Source organism: Protopterus annectens, chromosome 3.part0, assembly GCF_019279795.1.
Source record: "Protopterus annectens isolate FY-2018-M chromosome 3.part0, PAN1.0, whole genome shotgun sequence".
Classification (NCBI taxonomy): Eukaryota; Metazoa; Chordata; order Ceratodontiformes; family Protopteridae; genus Protopterus; species Protopterus annectens.
This window is the reverse complement of record NC_056731.1, coordinates 1,413,171,585-1,413,186,250: the sequence shown is the minus strand read 5'-3', so window position 1 is coordinate 1,413,186,250 and position 14,666 is coordinate 1,413,171,585.

Below are 14,666 nucleotides of genomic sequence, written 5' to 3'. Positions count from 1 at the left end.
TTGGAGCATACCACAAGATGTGCCCTTTCAATTAACAACTCCTGCTGTGGAATACCAGTCCAGTTGTTTATTTGTGCTTTCATAAAAATAATACAGTCTGTTCCTTCTAGCTTCTCTGGTACAACAGAAAATCTCAGGTTTTCCCCGAGTGCTCTGTCCTCTAATTCTATTATTTTTTGAAACATCTCTTCTTAAGTCAGCCTTTTCTTCATTTCAACCTCCAGTTTTTGCAGTTTCATCACCTGTCATGAATATCTGTTTAAACTTTCTTCCATATTATCCGTCCTTTTTGTTATTTGAGTTGATATACTCCATTAGTGTTTCATTTATTATAATCAGCTCTGAGTACATTTATATATGTCTCAAAAAATGAGAGGTAACAAACACGGCTTGGTTGCAGTATAATTTATTAACTACAAAACTTCCAAAAGTAAACACTTTCACATCCTGACCGGGCATATCATCAGATTTAAATATGAATACATTTGACTTTTGCTTTTCCTCTAGGTTAATGGAAGTCATATCTTGCACCAAAGCTGGAGCTTGCACTACTTTTTGCTGAACAGCTGCAGAATCCTTCCCAGTCAATGTTTTTACTCACCTTCTGTGTTTGAATTTCTTTCAGGTTGTCTGAATTTCTTTTCTGCTGGCATCCAGGTAGTGCACTTATTGCTAGTTCCTTTAATTTACCCCAAAAATGAGTTTGCCTGCTGTATCTTCCGAGGTTCGGTTTTCACAATATGAGAGCTGAAATTAAGCTGTTATTCAGTGTACAACCATCTTGAAAGTCATAGACTGATGTTTTCTTGGTGCTGCAGCTTTCCTGCTGTACAGGTTCCTTTTGCACATTTATCAAGACCAAATGACATTTTTTATAAAATCTGAAAAAGTTCTGACCACTTGTTGTGCTTTCAGTTCCTCATCTGATGAGCTATACAGTTTTAAATCATCCACAAAAAGAAGATGAGAAGTCTACACTTTGTTGTTTTCTGGGTCAGTATAGGTGGCTCCATTTACAATTAGTTTGGCACATAGATGTATATTGCCTTTGAGGTTGAGGTTGTAATGCTTTCCCATGTTTGCAAGGATCAGATCAAGGATGTTAGAGTCCATGATGAGTGTATAATCTAGCTGGTTCAGAGTGTTTATGTTTACAAAGTCCAGGAATCTCTGGGCCTGCATGTTTGGAGTTCTGTATGATTCCAGTTTGGTACTGTGTATGATTCCCAGTTTATAGTGAGGTAGTAAATTCACTCATGAATATAGTGTCAGGTTGAATGGCCAGTATCTTCAGTATATGTTTACATATGTGTTACACTGATACACTTGTGTAATTATCTTCCTCAATATTCCATATTTTTTTAATAAATATATTTTTGTAAATTTATTGTAAAATCAATATTGTACCTTTGGTGAACAAAGAAAATATATGTTAAACAGCAACTAAACTATTGTCTATACTAATAGTCTAGCTTGTTTCATAATAAATATTGGTTTGGGTAGCAATGGCTTATTAAATATTTGACTTGTTAAGATTTGTCAGCTACTAAATTCAAATGTTCTTGTATGTTTTAAGTTAAAATATTTATCACATGGGAAGGGAAGAGTTAAATTTCATAATTTTCCCCTAGAATTTAGATGTGTGCTTCTGTGTAATTTGTAGTTTGAGGATTATATGATCTTGATCATTGATAGAACTGAACTCTACAACTTGGACTTGACTTCTGTGTTAGGGACTGTTGAATTCTGAGCATTAGTGGATTTGCATTGTCATCATATTTTCTTCTTTGTTTTAAAATGCTTGGCATATAGATGATTTTATGAATCAATTTTTCCACACAGTATACCATTCATCACATACATTTTCAAGCTTTTCCACTTTTGCCATATATGTTAGCAGTCACTGATTTTGTCTGAAATTGTAGCACTGTCTCTCTTAATCCCTCCTAAAAGTGGTGACTTTTGAAAAAAGGTCATAAAATACATTTAATAAATAATGGCAATAATTCAAGGTATAGGTGACTTTTACCTCAGAAAATGTATATTAATTCACCAGCTAATTAAAAAGCCCACCAGCAACTACAATTCCTAAGAAGGCTTAGAAAAGCAAACTATCTATGAATGCTCTAAATACCTTTTACAAGGCAGCCACCGAGAGCATAATCACCAACAACTGCACTGTATGGGTTGGTAACAGCACAATGGCCGAAAGGAAGAAGCTGCAAAGAATAATAAGAACAGCAGAAAAGATCATGGGCACTAGTCTTCCTACCTTACAGGAGCTCTGTGAACTGAGATGTAAAAAGAGGTCCTGCAAAATACTGAGTGACACTTCCCATCCAGCATATGGTTGGTTCACTAAACTTGCATCTGGTAGAAGGTTACGGAGTATCCCCTGAAGGACCTCCAGATTCATGAACAGTTTTTATCCAACTGTAATAAGGCACATTAATGCAGACATAAATGTGGATGTATCAAAGCTATAATAGATTATTACACTCTCATTTTTTTTCTTTTTTTATACAGTAATTCTATTTATTATTGGATATTAATATATTCTCATTCAAGTACAATTCCAGTCACTTACTCATGTGCAATATCACCCAATCTCACCTCTGTGTATAGTGTACTTTTTTTTTTATATGTCAGTCATCTAGTAGTTAATGTTGTCCAGTGTATATAGTGTATAAGCATGTGTGTCAACTACCAGACATTTACTTTTGTACTATAGTTATTGTTTTTTCTTTAATACGTATCATGTCTTGTCTTTTTGTGTATTTTCTTTTTCCTGTAAAAGAGCTGACACTCATTTAGGTAGCACCTGTGTTTCTTAAATGACAATGACGTTTATTTGAATCTTTGAATGTTAAATGTTCTTATTCTGTTAACATCTTAAGTTAATAGTAGTAATATTCTAAAACTGTCCCTGACTATTTCTAATTTGTCCCTGACTTTGTTGAGATTCGTCCCTGATTGTTGAGGGCTATGACTTCAACAGTCTTAAAAGGAGGGGTTATGCTTGAGGGTATTTTTGGGGGGGTGGTTGGAGGTAAGAAGGTGGTAAAGTTGGAAGTGAATTTGTCCACTGACAGGTTTGCTGTATCACCAGGCTTAATGACTGTGACACCATTAGCCATCAGTTCACCACATTGCTGTTTGCTGCCCTTGAGTTTTCTGACATAGATGAAGAAGCCCTTATGGTTATCTTATACTTGGGAGGCTATCTGAACCTCAAAGTTGACCTTGCTTGAGTTAATTAGCCCTCTTTGTGCTTATTTAGTTTGATGAAAGTTTTATTCTTTATACAAACTACCCTTGCTGATTTTTGCCATATTTTTCCATTTTGTTGTATATCCTATTTAATTTAGGTTGCTACCAGGGCAGTCAGTTCCTGTGGCCAGTCGTGGGCTTATTTCTAGTAGGTACTGCAGCCTCTCTCTATTCAGACATTGATGTGGCTGTACAGAGTTTCTAATAGAATTCAGCATAGGCTGCAGTGTTCCCAGGGTTTGGAGGGGCACTGAACTATAAGAGAGAAAAAGAGGAAGAATAACATTGACAACACGGCTCAAGCTGTGGAAGTAGAAAGACAGCTGAATGAGAACTGTAAGCTTGCAAAAGTAACAAGCAATGGAAACAGTAGACTTCATAAGAGTAATGGTGATGAATATAATGCATTTGTAACAATTAATAGAGCAGACATCACTGAATTAGAAATCAGAGATTCTTCAGGTCTGGTCATAAATTATATACTAGTAGTTGGAGATTTTAATTATTAGAGGAACCAATGCTTACATATGCATAGAAGATAATGAAGATTGAGTATGTGTTATGCTTGCCAGGATAAAATAAAAAAAAAGAAATCTGTAGAGCATCAAAGTTTACTTTTAGGCACACATATTTATTCAAGATGGCATCCACTAGTTAAGCAAGCAAATAGATTTTTGCAGCAAGTATATTGAAAGATAGGATTTTTGCCAGGTCAGAAATGCAACAGTTCACAGATAGCAATGTTTGATGTATCTGTGCTGGTTGTTAATGCTAAGATCCTTAATAATAAAGTATTTTATTGGAAAATTTGCTACATTCCCTCAAGAGTGATGTTGTTATTGTTTGTAAGACATGGTTAAAGATGAGTGACTAGAAACCAGTTTTGAGTATATATGTTTTTACTGTTACAGACATTCTAGCAAAAATATCTGGTAGAGGTGTTCTGAAAGGGATTAAAGAGTGCCTTTAGACATATGATTATTATGTGTTCAGTAAAAATACTGATAGTATAGATTATGCAACTGAAAAGAAAAACAGCCCTGCAGTAGCATAGCTAATACAGGGAGACAGAGGCAACAGCCCAGGTCAGAAAGTGTTGGGGCATGATCAGACCATCCCAATCTCTCTTTAATGAATACCAACTCTTAAAAGCTGCTATTTCATTTGCAGATTTGCGATCAAGCCTGAGTGCTGTAACCCTCCATGTGTGGTGTACACTGAAGCAAGTTTTTTTTTAACTAAAACCTGACCACTGTAGAGTTCAGCGCAGGAAAGGTATAAACTGCAACAACTGTTAACTTTTTTTTTTAAAATAAAATCTTTTAAAGGAGGTTTGAGGCAGGGCAAAGAAATGCGACCTGGAGGAAGGGCATGTCATGCAGTTGACCACCTGATTGGTGTGTCAGTAGCAGGAAGGTCCTTTTTTGCTGGGGGGCTGAGTAGATCTTACTGTAATAAGCTGATCAGTTATCGCTTATTACAATTTACTTTTTTTTTTTTTTTTGCTCTTCACTTGAAGTGCTGAGGTAGTGGGGCATTAGTTCATAACACTGGCCCAGGGCTCTAATTGAACCAGCTATGCATCTACAGTCCTGGAACAAATAGCCACCAAAGTCAAGTACTGATGACTTACAGGTATTCGTACATTTCTTATGAGACACGAGAGGGAAAAATATTAGTGGTTGGGGACCTGAATTTACCAAGAACAGACTGGAATAATACTGATTCAACAACATTAGTAAGGAAACTATTTGAAGCATATGTTCAGGAATAGCAATTGCTTCAGATTGAAAAAAAAATACCAGAGAATGGATGATACTGAACATTGTTTCTGTTCCTAAGAAAATGACTGTTACTTTGTGTCAGGTTTTGCCACCATTGATATAAAGTGATCACAATGTTATAAAGGTTAAATTACTTTTAGATAATGAAAGCTAAACCAATACACAGAAAATTAATAACAGATTATAAAGAAGGAAAACATTGTAAAACAAATTGGAATGTTGCATTTACTGGAAAAATTGCAGAAGGAATATAGCAAGTTTTTGAATGCAAAAAAACGTTTAACATCATGATCTAAGAACTGAAAGTCAGGAGGCTATATTTCCATAAGAACGATATTCTTAATTAAGATGAAAAACAGAACTATAAGACATGGAAACTAGTTCAAACTATAACTTTGGAAAAAGGTGGAGAGACAAATTAAAACATAGTTTGAGTCAAGATCAAGAGAAATGTGAAGCCACTTTTTATAAAAATATTAAACATAACAGAAAAAAAAACATTTAATACATACATCACATCACATTCAGCAACAAGTTTTGGCTAAATTGGATTAAGTGGCATGTAACGATGAATACATTTTTATAACGGTCGACATAAAGGATTTATATTCAGTCATCCCAGATAGACTTGGGGTGGAGTGGTTTTGTGACTACCTGCTTGCTAAAGGGATCCCACAATCAGGGATTAATTTGTATGAACACCTGTTGGAAATGATTTATCCTTTTTGAGAGGAATTGTTTCTACAAAAGGAGGGTGTTGTAATGGGTTTAGCATGTGGGGGACCATATGCTTACATTGTAATGCTTCAGTGGGAGAAGCTATACTTGTTTGATTCTATTTTTTTTAGTACTGTTGACTATAAGCAAGATTTTTGGATGATTTATTTCTTTTATGGGAGGGCACAAAAGATGAGAGTGAGTTATTTTTAGAATATATTAATGGGACAATGGATTTTCTGAAGTTCACCCACTGTCTGAATGAGGAGAGGATCTAATTTTTGAACGTTTTGCTTTGTAAGGATCAGGTTAATGGTAGGTTAATTTCTTCAATATTTAGGAAAGAAACCTACTCAAACAGTTTTCTTCACTTTTTCAGTGCCCACTCATTTAAACAGGAGCAGGCTGTCTGAAAGGGACAGTTTGTATGTGCAGCCAGAATGGTGTCAACATTTGATTTATTTATGGTTGAATGTGATGTATTGAAGGGTATGTTTTTTAAGGTGTGGTTACCCCCCAGGATGGTTAATGAGCTTATGCTTGAAGTTGTGAATAAAAGGGAAGGGGGGGGTTCTATAAGCCCATTCTAGGTAATGTTGTTTTCCAGGTGGGTGACACAGGACCCCAAGGTAACCTGAATATTGGGGCCATGATTAGAGATATTCAATCTGATAATCATATATTATGAAATGGGGGCAGTGACTGTAATAGTGATATAAATAAATATAAAAGTGCCTTCATTTCTGCATTTAATAGCTCAAGTAGTAAAATAAATGATGCCTTGGCGAAGAACTGGCAGGTGCTAAAATATGACAGGGAGATTAGGGGCAAAATTAGTGATGGACCAGTTATTATTTGCCAGAGGGGTAATTATTTAAAGGATTTGTTTGAGAGAAATATTGGGTCCATTGTAGATGGATGGATGAAGAAATGTAGTTTTTGTTCCTATTGTCTGCACATTTTGGAGATGGCTGAAATTATAATTAATGTTTATAAATTTAAACCAGCTGGTAAGTTTTCGTGCAATACAGAGAAAGTGGTATATTGTGCTTTGTGTATGTCTTGCACATGTTTCTATATTGGGAAAACAGAACAAAATGTAGGAGACGTATTTATGTGCACTTGAGGGATATTAAAATAAATAAGGACACAAGTGATCTGTATAAACATTGTGTTGAATTTGAGAATCCTATTTTGAAATTTGTTGTATTTGAAGTCCTTAAAGTTAGTGACAGAGGTGGGGCATAGCCTCTGTTAGTTGAAAAAAGAGAATTGGTGTGGCAATTTAAGCTTAATATGATGTGTTGGCCAGGTTTAAATGAGCAGGCTTCTTTAACCAGTGTTTTAAAACTTAAAGCTTTGATGAGATGATTTTTTTTTTAGGGGGGACTTGTTTTCTTTATACATGAAGAAAAAATTATCGGACACTGCTGTTTAAACTAGTAAAAGTCACCAAAAGCAGTAAAAAGTCAACAGAAGAAGTCATTGGAATAGACGAAAACGCTGGTGCAATATATATTTTTTAACAAAGGCATTCATGTGGTTATGTGTTCTGTATGTGTATTCGTGTTGGAATAAATTCTTTTAGCCTTCATTCAAGTGGAGTCTGGCGGCATATTTTCTACGTGTTTACTGCTTTTGGTGATATATATATATATATATATATGTGTATATATATATATATATATATATATATATATATATACATATACATTTTTATATATAACACTTGTTTATTTATTCATTTGTTTTTGATGTATTTTTATATATATAAATATAGGTGATGTATATTTGTATACCTTGAAAGTATTATGAGGTTCTATATTTTTGCTTTTAAGGCTATGTAAATGTGACATACTATTCTTGATTTACTCATGTTGAACAAGAAGGTTTTTTTAGGGGTGTGTTGCTTTAATTTTTTACTTCCTGTTACTGCCTTGTATAAAAAAGAAGTTGTGCTGTGTGAGTTTATGTGATGATGTTTATTCATGGTGAAGAGACAAAAGCGCTAATCTTTTGTGTTAATAAATTTGTGGTTGTACATGGAAGAAAAATGTTATGGCTTCCAGTGTTTCTATTACCTGTTTACTGCAGTTTGGTGCTTTATTGAGGCATTTCCATGGTCTGTTATTCACTGGGTCATTTAAACATGGGGGGTTTCCTCAAGATCGGAGATGTGCATTTACTAAACCTATCCTTAAGAGAGAGAGGGGAGTATGACAACAGGGCTCTGTCCTAAGCCCATACTTGCTTAGGTTACATCTTTCAGATCTATCTTTTTCATCTGAGGTGCTCAACAGTCTGCCTGCAGATGACTTGAAAATGAGTTAATTGATGATATGTGTTACAAATAGGACCCATCTGCAAAAGAGCTAGACTACATTGATCATTTGGGAACAGGAGAATAATATACTGATAAATGCATTAAAAACTAACCATGTGAGATTTGGGATGCATAGATTGCTGGATGAATATCTAATGTGGCACACAATGATTGAAACTGTAGATTCATTTAAAGACCTTGGTATATACTGACACATCCAGCTTTGATCTTTTTGTAATCATATCAACTAGATGATTAATGATAGCTATAAAACTATAGGTTATATAAAATATTTGTAAAGTCTATGAATTCAGAAAAGATTAAATCATTGTTTGTAAGGTACATTAGACCTAAACTAGACTATGGAATAGCAATATGGAAAATGTATAAGAAAACAAGCAGGAGTAAATTGGAAATAGTATGGCAGAAATATACCAAGGGCATCCATGGATATGAACATTTAAGTTATTACAAGAGTAAAATATCTGAACTTGTACAGTGTCTCATGTAGATATTTAAGAAGAGACCTTATTCAGGGCATTCAGAGACAAGTACCTCTGGGAACACTTAGAGTGATCAAAAAGTAGTAAAGAATCATCAGTCCACCTATGTAGAAGATAATATAGGAATGAGGTATGTGGTAATTGTTTGTTTTGAGAGAGTGGCTGATGCATGGAATAAACTATCAAATTATATTAAAGCAAGCACTAGTTTATGTATTTTGAAGAACAACTTGGACACTTATTATGGGAAAGACTGCTTTGATATATTGTCAGGCTAGAAGGGCATTATTACCAATGCTTGAAATATATGTATGTATGGATGGATGGAAGGATGTATATACGACTTTAAGATAGCAACTGATTTAATCATATTGCCCACAACAGTGACTAGATGCTATCTGAAAATATACAAGTTAGTGCTGAAATATTCAGGGACTTCCTTGTATGTTGTCACCTGTCAACTGATCAAAATATATAAGTTTAAGACTGTGAAGGACGTACACTCCACTTGATGGAGCTAAGATTTTGGGTGCAAAATGTATCTGTGATGGCATGTTGCATATGTCGGGGATACTCATGGATCTCCAGAGAAGAAGATAGTGTTATGCCACCCTTGATTCTTAGGTTTCCTTTGTTCTAGGTTTTGTGCTGCTGAGTACCTGCTGAATCATCAGAGGTCAAGCCTGATATATTTGTTTGTCCCAGACTATTCACTCGCTTTATGGATTATTTAACCAAAGTTGTTTACTGTGAATTGCTGGTGATGGTTTTTTTTTTTTTAAATCTTTTTATTAGTTTTATATGTTCCAGAAAAAAAAACATACAAAAACATCAATTACAAATTAAACATACAAACGTACTATATACTAAAACAAACTATATACAAATCCCATCTACATCCTAATGTAGTGATAGTTATAATATATTGCCCAACTACTAAAAGTTACACTGCTGAAAACACCAAAAAAGGAGTTGCTGGAAAGATTTTTTTTCTATTTTTTTTTAAGGTCAAGTACTTTCATCTCATACAATTCACTGACTTCATCATTTCATTAAAAATCACTTCCATTAATGTTTAAATACAAGAAAGGATTCCTACCAGATCCTGACTAAATTCACCACACCTCTTCGCCATATTTATAACATCTGCTTAACTCAAAATATATGTATTACATATGGAAAACTGCTCTTGTTAAACCTCTTCTCAAACTGCCTCAGCCTGAAAATGCCTCCCACTTCTGCCCTATCTCCAGTCTGCCTACACATGGGAAAAATACTTAAAAAAAACTATCTACAACCAGCTGTTCACATACATGCATACAACACCGCCTCCTCACTCTTAAACAGCAAGGATTGTGGGTTGTCTGGAGTGTAATGAAAAGACTATGGTCACTTACAGATGGGATCCTTCTCAACATAAATAAAGGAAACCTTTCAGGAGCTCTTTTCACTGATCTTACCAAAGTTAGTGATCTGATTTACTACTTCCTGCTCCTTTACCCTCAAAAGGAAATTGAGATTAGCCCCAACACTGTCATCTGTTTCCAACATTTTTTAACAAATAGTTATTTCAGAGTCAAAATATGCTCATTGCTATCACTTCCAGCACCCCTTACTAGAGGAGTACACCAGAGAGCAATACTTGCCCCACTGTTGCTTTCAATCTTTATTAACAAACTACCCCCTGATCTCCCTAACCTTCCTAACATTCTTTATGCAAAGAACATGGCTATTCTTTGATACAGCTCCTCACATTCAGGTATGAAATCCAGCTGAAGTCTGACCTCCACTCCCTTAATTCTTGATTAAACAGCCAAAAGCTTCTCCTAAACCCCTCTAAAATAAAAGGTACAATATTTGGAACCTCACAAACCTTAAAAAAACCCTCAACATTGCAAATCTCAGTGGTTTTCCAGTAGAAACAACCATATCCTTTAAATACTTAGGTTTATGTCACTTAACTTCCAAAGCCACATTGAAAACTCCAGGAAAAAGAACAGTTCTCTTTTATTCTGGTCCTGGAAAATATTTCCATTTCTCTCCAGACAAGCTAGAGCTGCAGTAAGCAAAAAAGTCCTCCTTGCTCTTCTTGAATGCGGACTTCCAGTATTGTCTTTTTTTTTTGGGAACAGATTGCCTTTTTTTGTTAAGATGAGAGTGGGATGTTAGGGAACGATAGTAGGTATATATGGAGAGGTAGGTTGGTTCGGAAGACAGACAAGACAGACAAGACAGCATACAGGGGTGGTATATGACATGTGGTGGGTAAACACCTTGGACAGGAAGGGGGAAATTGGAAGCCCATGAGCCCCCAAATGGAAACAGTGGGACTGAGGTCCCCACTCATGGGCAGTCACCACTGCACCTTCACAGCCCTGAAGGTGGCTGTGGTGGGGGCTGAGCAGGAGGTGCAGGCTGAACCTCTACTTGTGTTATGAGGGCCTCAAGGTGGTGTAGCAGATCCCACAATTCTCTACAGAGCTCCCTATGCACCAGACCCTGGACCTGACTTCATGTTACAGAATCCTGTCTGTGCGTGCTCCCAGAGGGGGGACAAGCATCATCCGCTGAGGTGGTTCCACCTGAAGGTACTGCAGGGCCAGCAGATAATGAGGTCCCAGGTTGGGTCCCAGATATGCTGTGGCCTGGTGCCACGGCCAGATGAGGTGGGAGAGGTGGTTCTGCTGAGAACATCCTTCCCAAACATGCTATTGTGTTGCAGTTTTAGAACATATGTGGGTAGTAATAGTCAACACAATCCAGGATTAATTATAACAGCATGCATACATATTACCATTAACCCAAAACACCAGCTTTGGAACAGTTGCATAGCAAACAGAACACGTGCATATATGGAACCACAGTGGCCATTACAATGGCATGCAGGTTACATTGTTAGCAACATGCCACCAATTATAGTGCTTCAACATGGAACATGAATAGAAACACGTTTCAGTATTTGTTGCACAATAGGATATATGCCCCAACAGTAGGTTTGATATTAACATACCCACTGATGTGTGTGTTCAGATTATTTTTACAGATATGGCAGGGGGAGAGAGGGATGTCAATTAGCAACTATTATATCCTTGCAGAATGAGATCCTCAGACCTTTTTTCCTGTTTATGTCTTCCAGGTACTATGTCAAGTGAGTGACTCCCTGCATTTAGTCCACAGGGGAATGACATACTCATCAACTTTATTGTGCATCACTATGGAACCCTCTTTGGGCATACAACTCATGATCTGTAGGATAGTACTACCCTGTGGAACAAGCTTGTCCACAGGGTAAATAATGTCGGCCTGCATAACTGCAGTTATGAGCAGGTGCGGCATCATTGCACTGACCTCATCCGCCATGCCCGTCAGCATGCTGCTACAGTTAGGAGGGACCAGCTAGCCACAGGTGGGGGTCATGCCATCCAGCCCCCACTGACACATGTTGAAGAGCTCCTTGCCAGCCTTGGGGCACCTGCCCACCAGCCAAGCCAAGAACCTGAAGACAGCATTGTGGAGCTGAGTGCTATCCACACAATGGACGAGCAGCATGCAGGTAAGGCCCGAGGGCACATTAGTAGACCACTGTTGCTTATCCATCTTCTTCTGTAAAGCATCTTCATACTGTTGCTGCAGTGTAGTAATGAACAGATGTGCATAATCTATAGTATTGTGGGTTTGTACTGTTGATGTACTGAACTGCTGCTCCTACCCTGTACCAATGCCACAGGTGTGGCTACTGACATCACATCTCTCACACAACTATGTAGGTCCCTCTGATATACCTCTGGGGCAACAGCCTGCAGCGGGTGAGCATGGAGGTCTTTTGCTCTGGTTTGCCAATACACCAGCCTTGTTATGGCCATGGTATTTGCCATGCACACATTTAACACACCTACCCATAATATGTGATGTACATGTTCACTTATTGTTGCTGTTAACTGCACTGCATCACAGTGGTCACCATGGTGGCATATTTGAAGGGTATGTAAGAGTCCTGCAGTATAACTAACAACCTGTCAGTGCAAGATGTGTGGACAGAGATAAACATGATGGTGGGACAAATGGCCTACAGTAGGGACATCTCTGAAACATTACCCTTATACAGTGGCTACAACAGTGTATATACCAGTCTTACAATGGCAACTGTTACAGCTCTACACAACGGCATATCACAATACCACATTCCACAACCTTTACAACCTGTAATGTGATCCTAACAAGAGCAATGAATGTGTAATATGGAATCCTATGTTAAGACAACAAATATGCTGAATACATACCTTAACAAACACTGGAAGCATATGTGTGCACACACTCCAAATAACATATTGTGGAAGCAGCTTTTGAGGTACTGCAGCATTCACTCGTCTTGAGTACGTGCCTTCCATCAAGTACGGGTCCTCAATGTCACACCAAGTAATGGTCTGCCATCCAAGAAGTATGTTTATGACATTTGCTCACTCACCTGCAACAGAGGCAGCCATGACTTGCACACATCTTACAAACCATGGAATGGATCCCATATCCAAAACGTAGCACTCAGGAGTGGGAGACATAGCCTTACCTCGCCATTGCATATATCTTGGCAAACATTGCAGACAAGCATATATATGATGATGAAGTATGGGACACCATTAATGTAGAAAATAAACAGATGCCCATCCAAGACAGATGACAACACATGTTGCAAACTGGTCACAGAGGCTGCCCAGAAATGTAGCAACATTGAGAGACTTGCAGGAATGTCTAGCATGCAGTGCCTGTGCAGTACCTGTGTCGACAATTACCTGGACTCTGCATAAGTGTGGCCTATCGGTTAGGGTAATCAGATGGAAGAGTTGTTCCATGGGAGACATCATCCAGGGCTCTCTACAGGTAGCATATGCATAACATCAAGTCTCCCAAAGGCATGTGTTGCAATGTGTAATGATGTACCGAGACCAAGGCTGAAACCTACAGACAGTATTAATGAAGATACATGTGCTGCACAAGCAACACCTCACTCTACCTCAGGCCCACCATCGCCATCTGTACCTTGCTGGTGCCAGTGTACACCTTTAGGTTTGCTGTTCATTAGCAGGAACGAGGCTGGTAGACATGATGTTCCAAATTTGGGACACTGCAAAATGACTCTCATGTGGGGCCATAGTTGTCAAGCATCTGCAAAAAGACTGAGGATGGGGAGGGGTGTCATCCTGAACCACAACAGTGAGCATACATCCAAAGCTTGCAAAGAATGGCTGTATCTGAACACAATCAAGGTCATGCATTGTGCCAGACATAACCCTGACCCCACAGCAATAGTAAAGGCACTGTGTGACCTCCAAGGGCTGTGCACATGAGCTGACCTTGCAGTCTGGCAGTTGGGGACATTTGTAGGGTGGAGTGACCAAATAATGGCTAGTGAAGATGGGCCATTCTAGTATACCCCTTCCAGGAATAGTGACTGCTGTAGTTCACTTAACAGGTGCTGCAACAAACCATCATGTTAAAGGTGTGCACACTTATGAAGCCCACATATTGCATGCATCCCAATCAACATCTGCACAACTAACACATTTGTTTGATACTGCATTTGATTGCACAGGTCATATGTCACAAATCAGATGTGTGTAATGTTAACATATGCAGTATTGTGGCCCCATGGCATATCAGGGAAGAGGGTGGCATGTCAATAAGGCTGCTGTCCAAGAAGTATGTTCACTTACTGTGCACTCATCATATCCACAGTAAGCTTTGAAGGTTGTCAGTATAATTGGATTTTATTGCTCATACATGCACTGCTGATGATGAGATCTGCAAATCAGACGTCAGGCATTCACTATTGACATCTGTCCTAATATCAACCCAGGTATGTGTCAGACAAACACATAGGGGCTGTGAGCAACAGAGCAAACATAACTGCCACACATATACACATTAAGGAATGGTGTGTACACTTGTGAGGTATGGTGAACAGTACATGGCAGGGTGCTGAACAGGTGCACAGCAATGCTGTGTACATGGGTGCAGTGTGTTCCAGGGAAAGGGGCATCACCTACTAATACAACCCATGCATCACAGAGATGT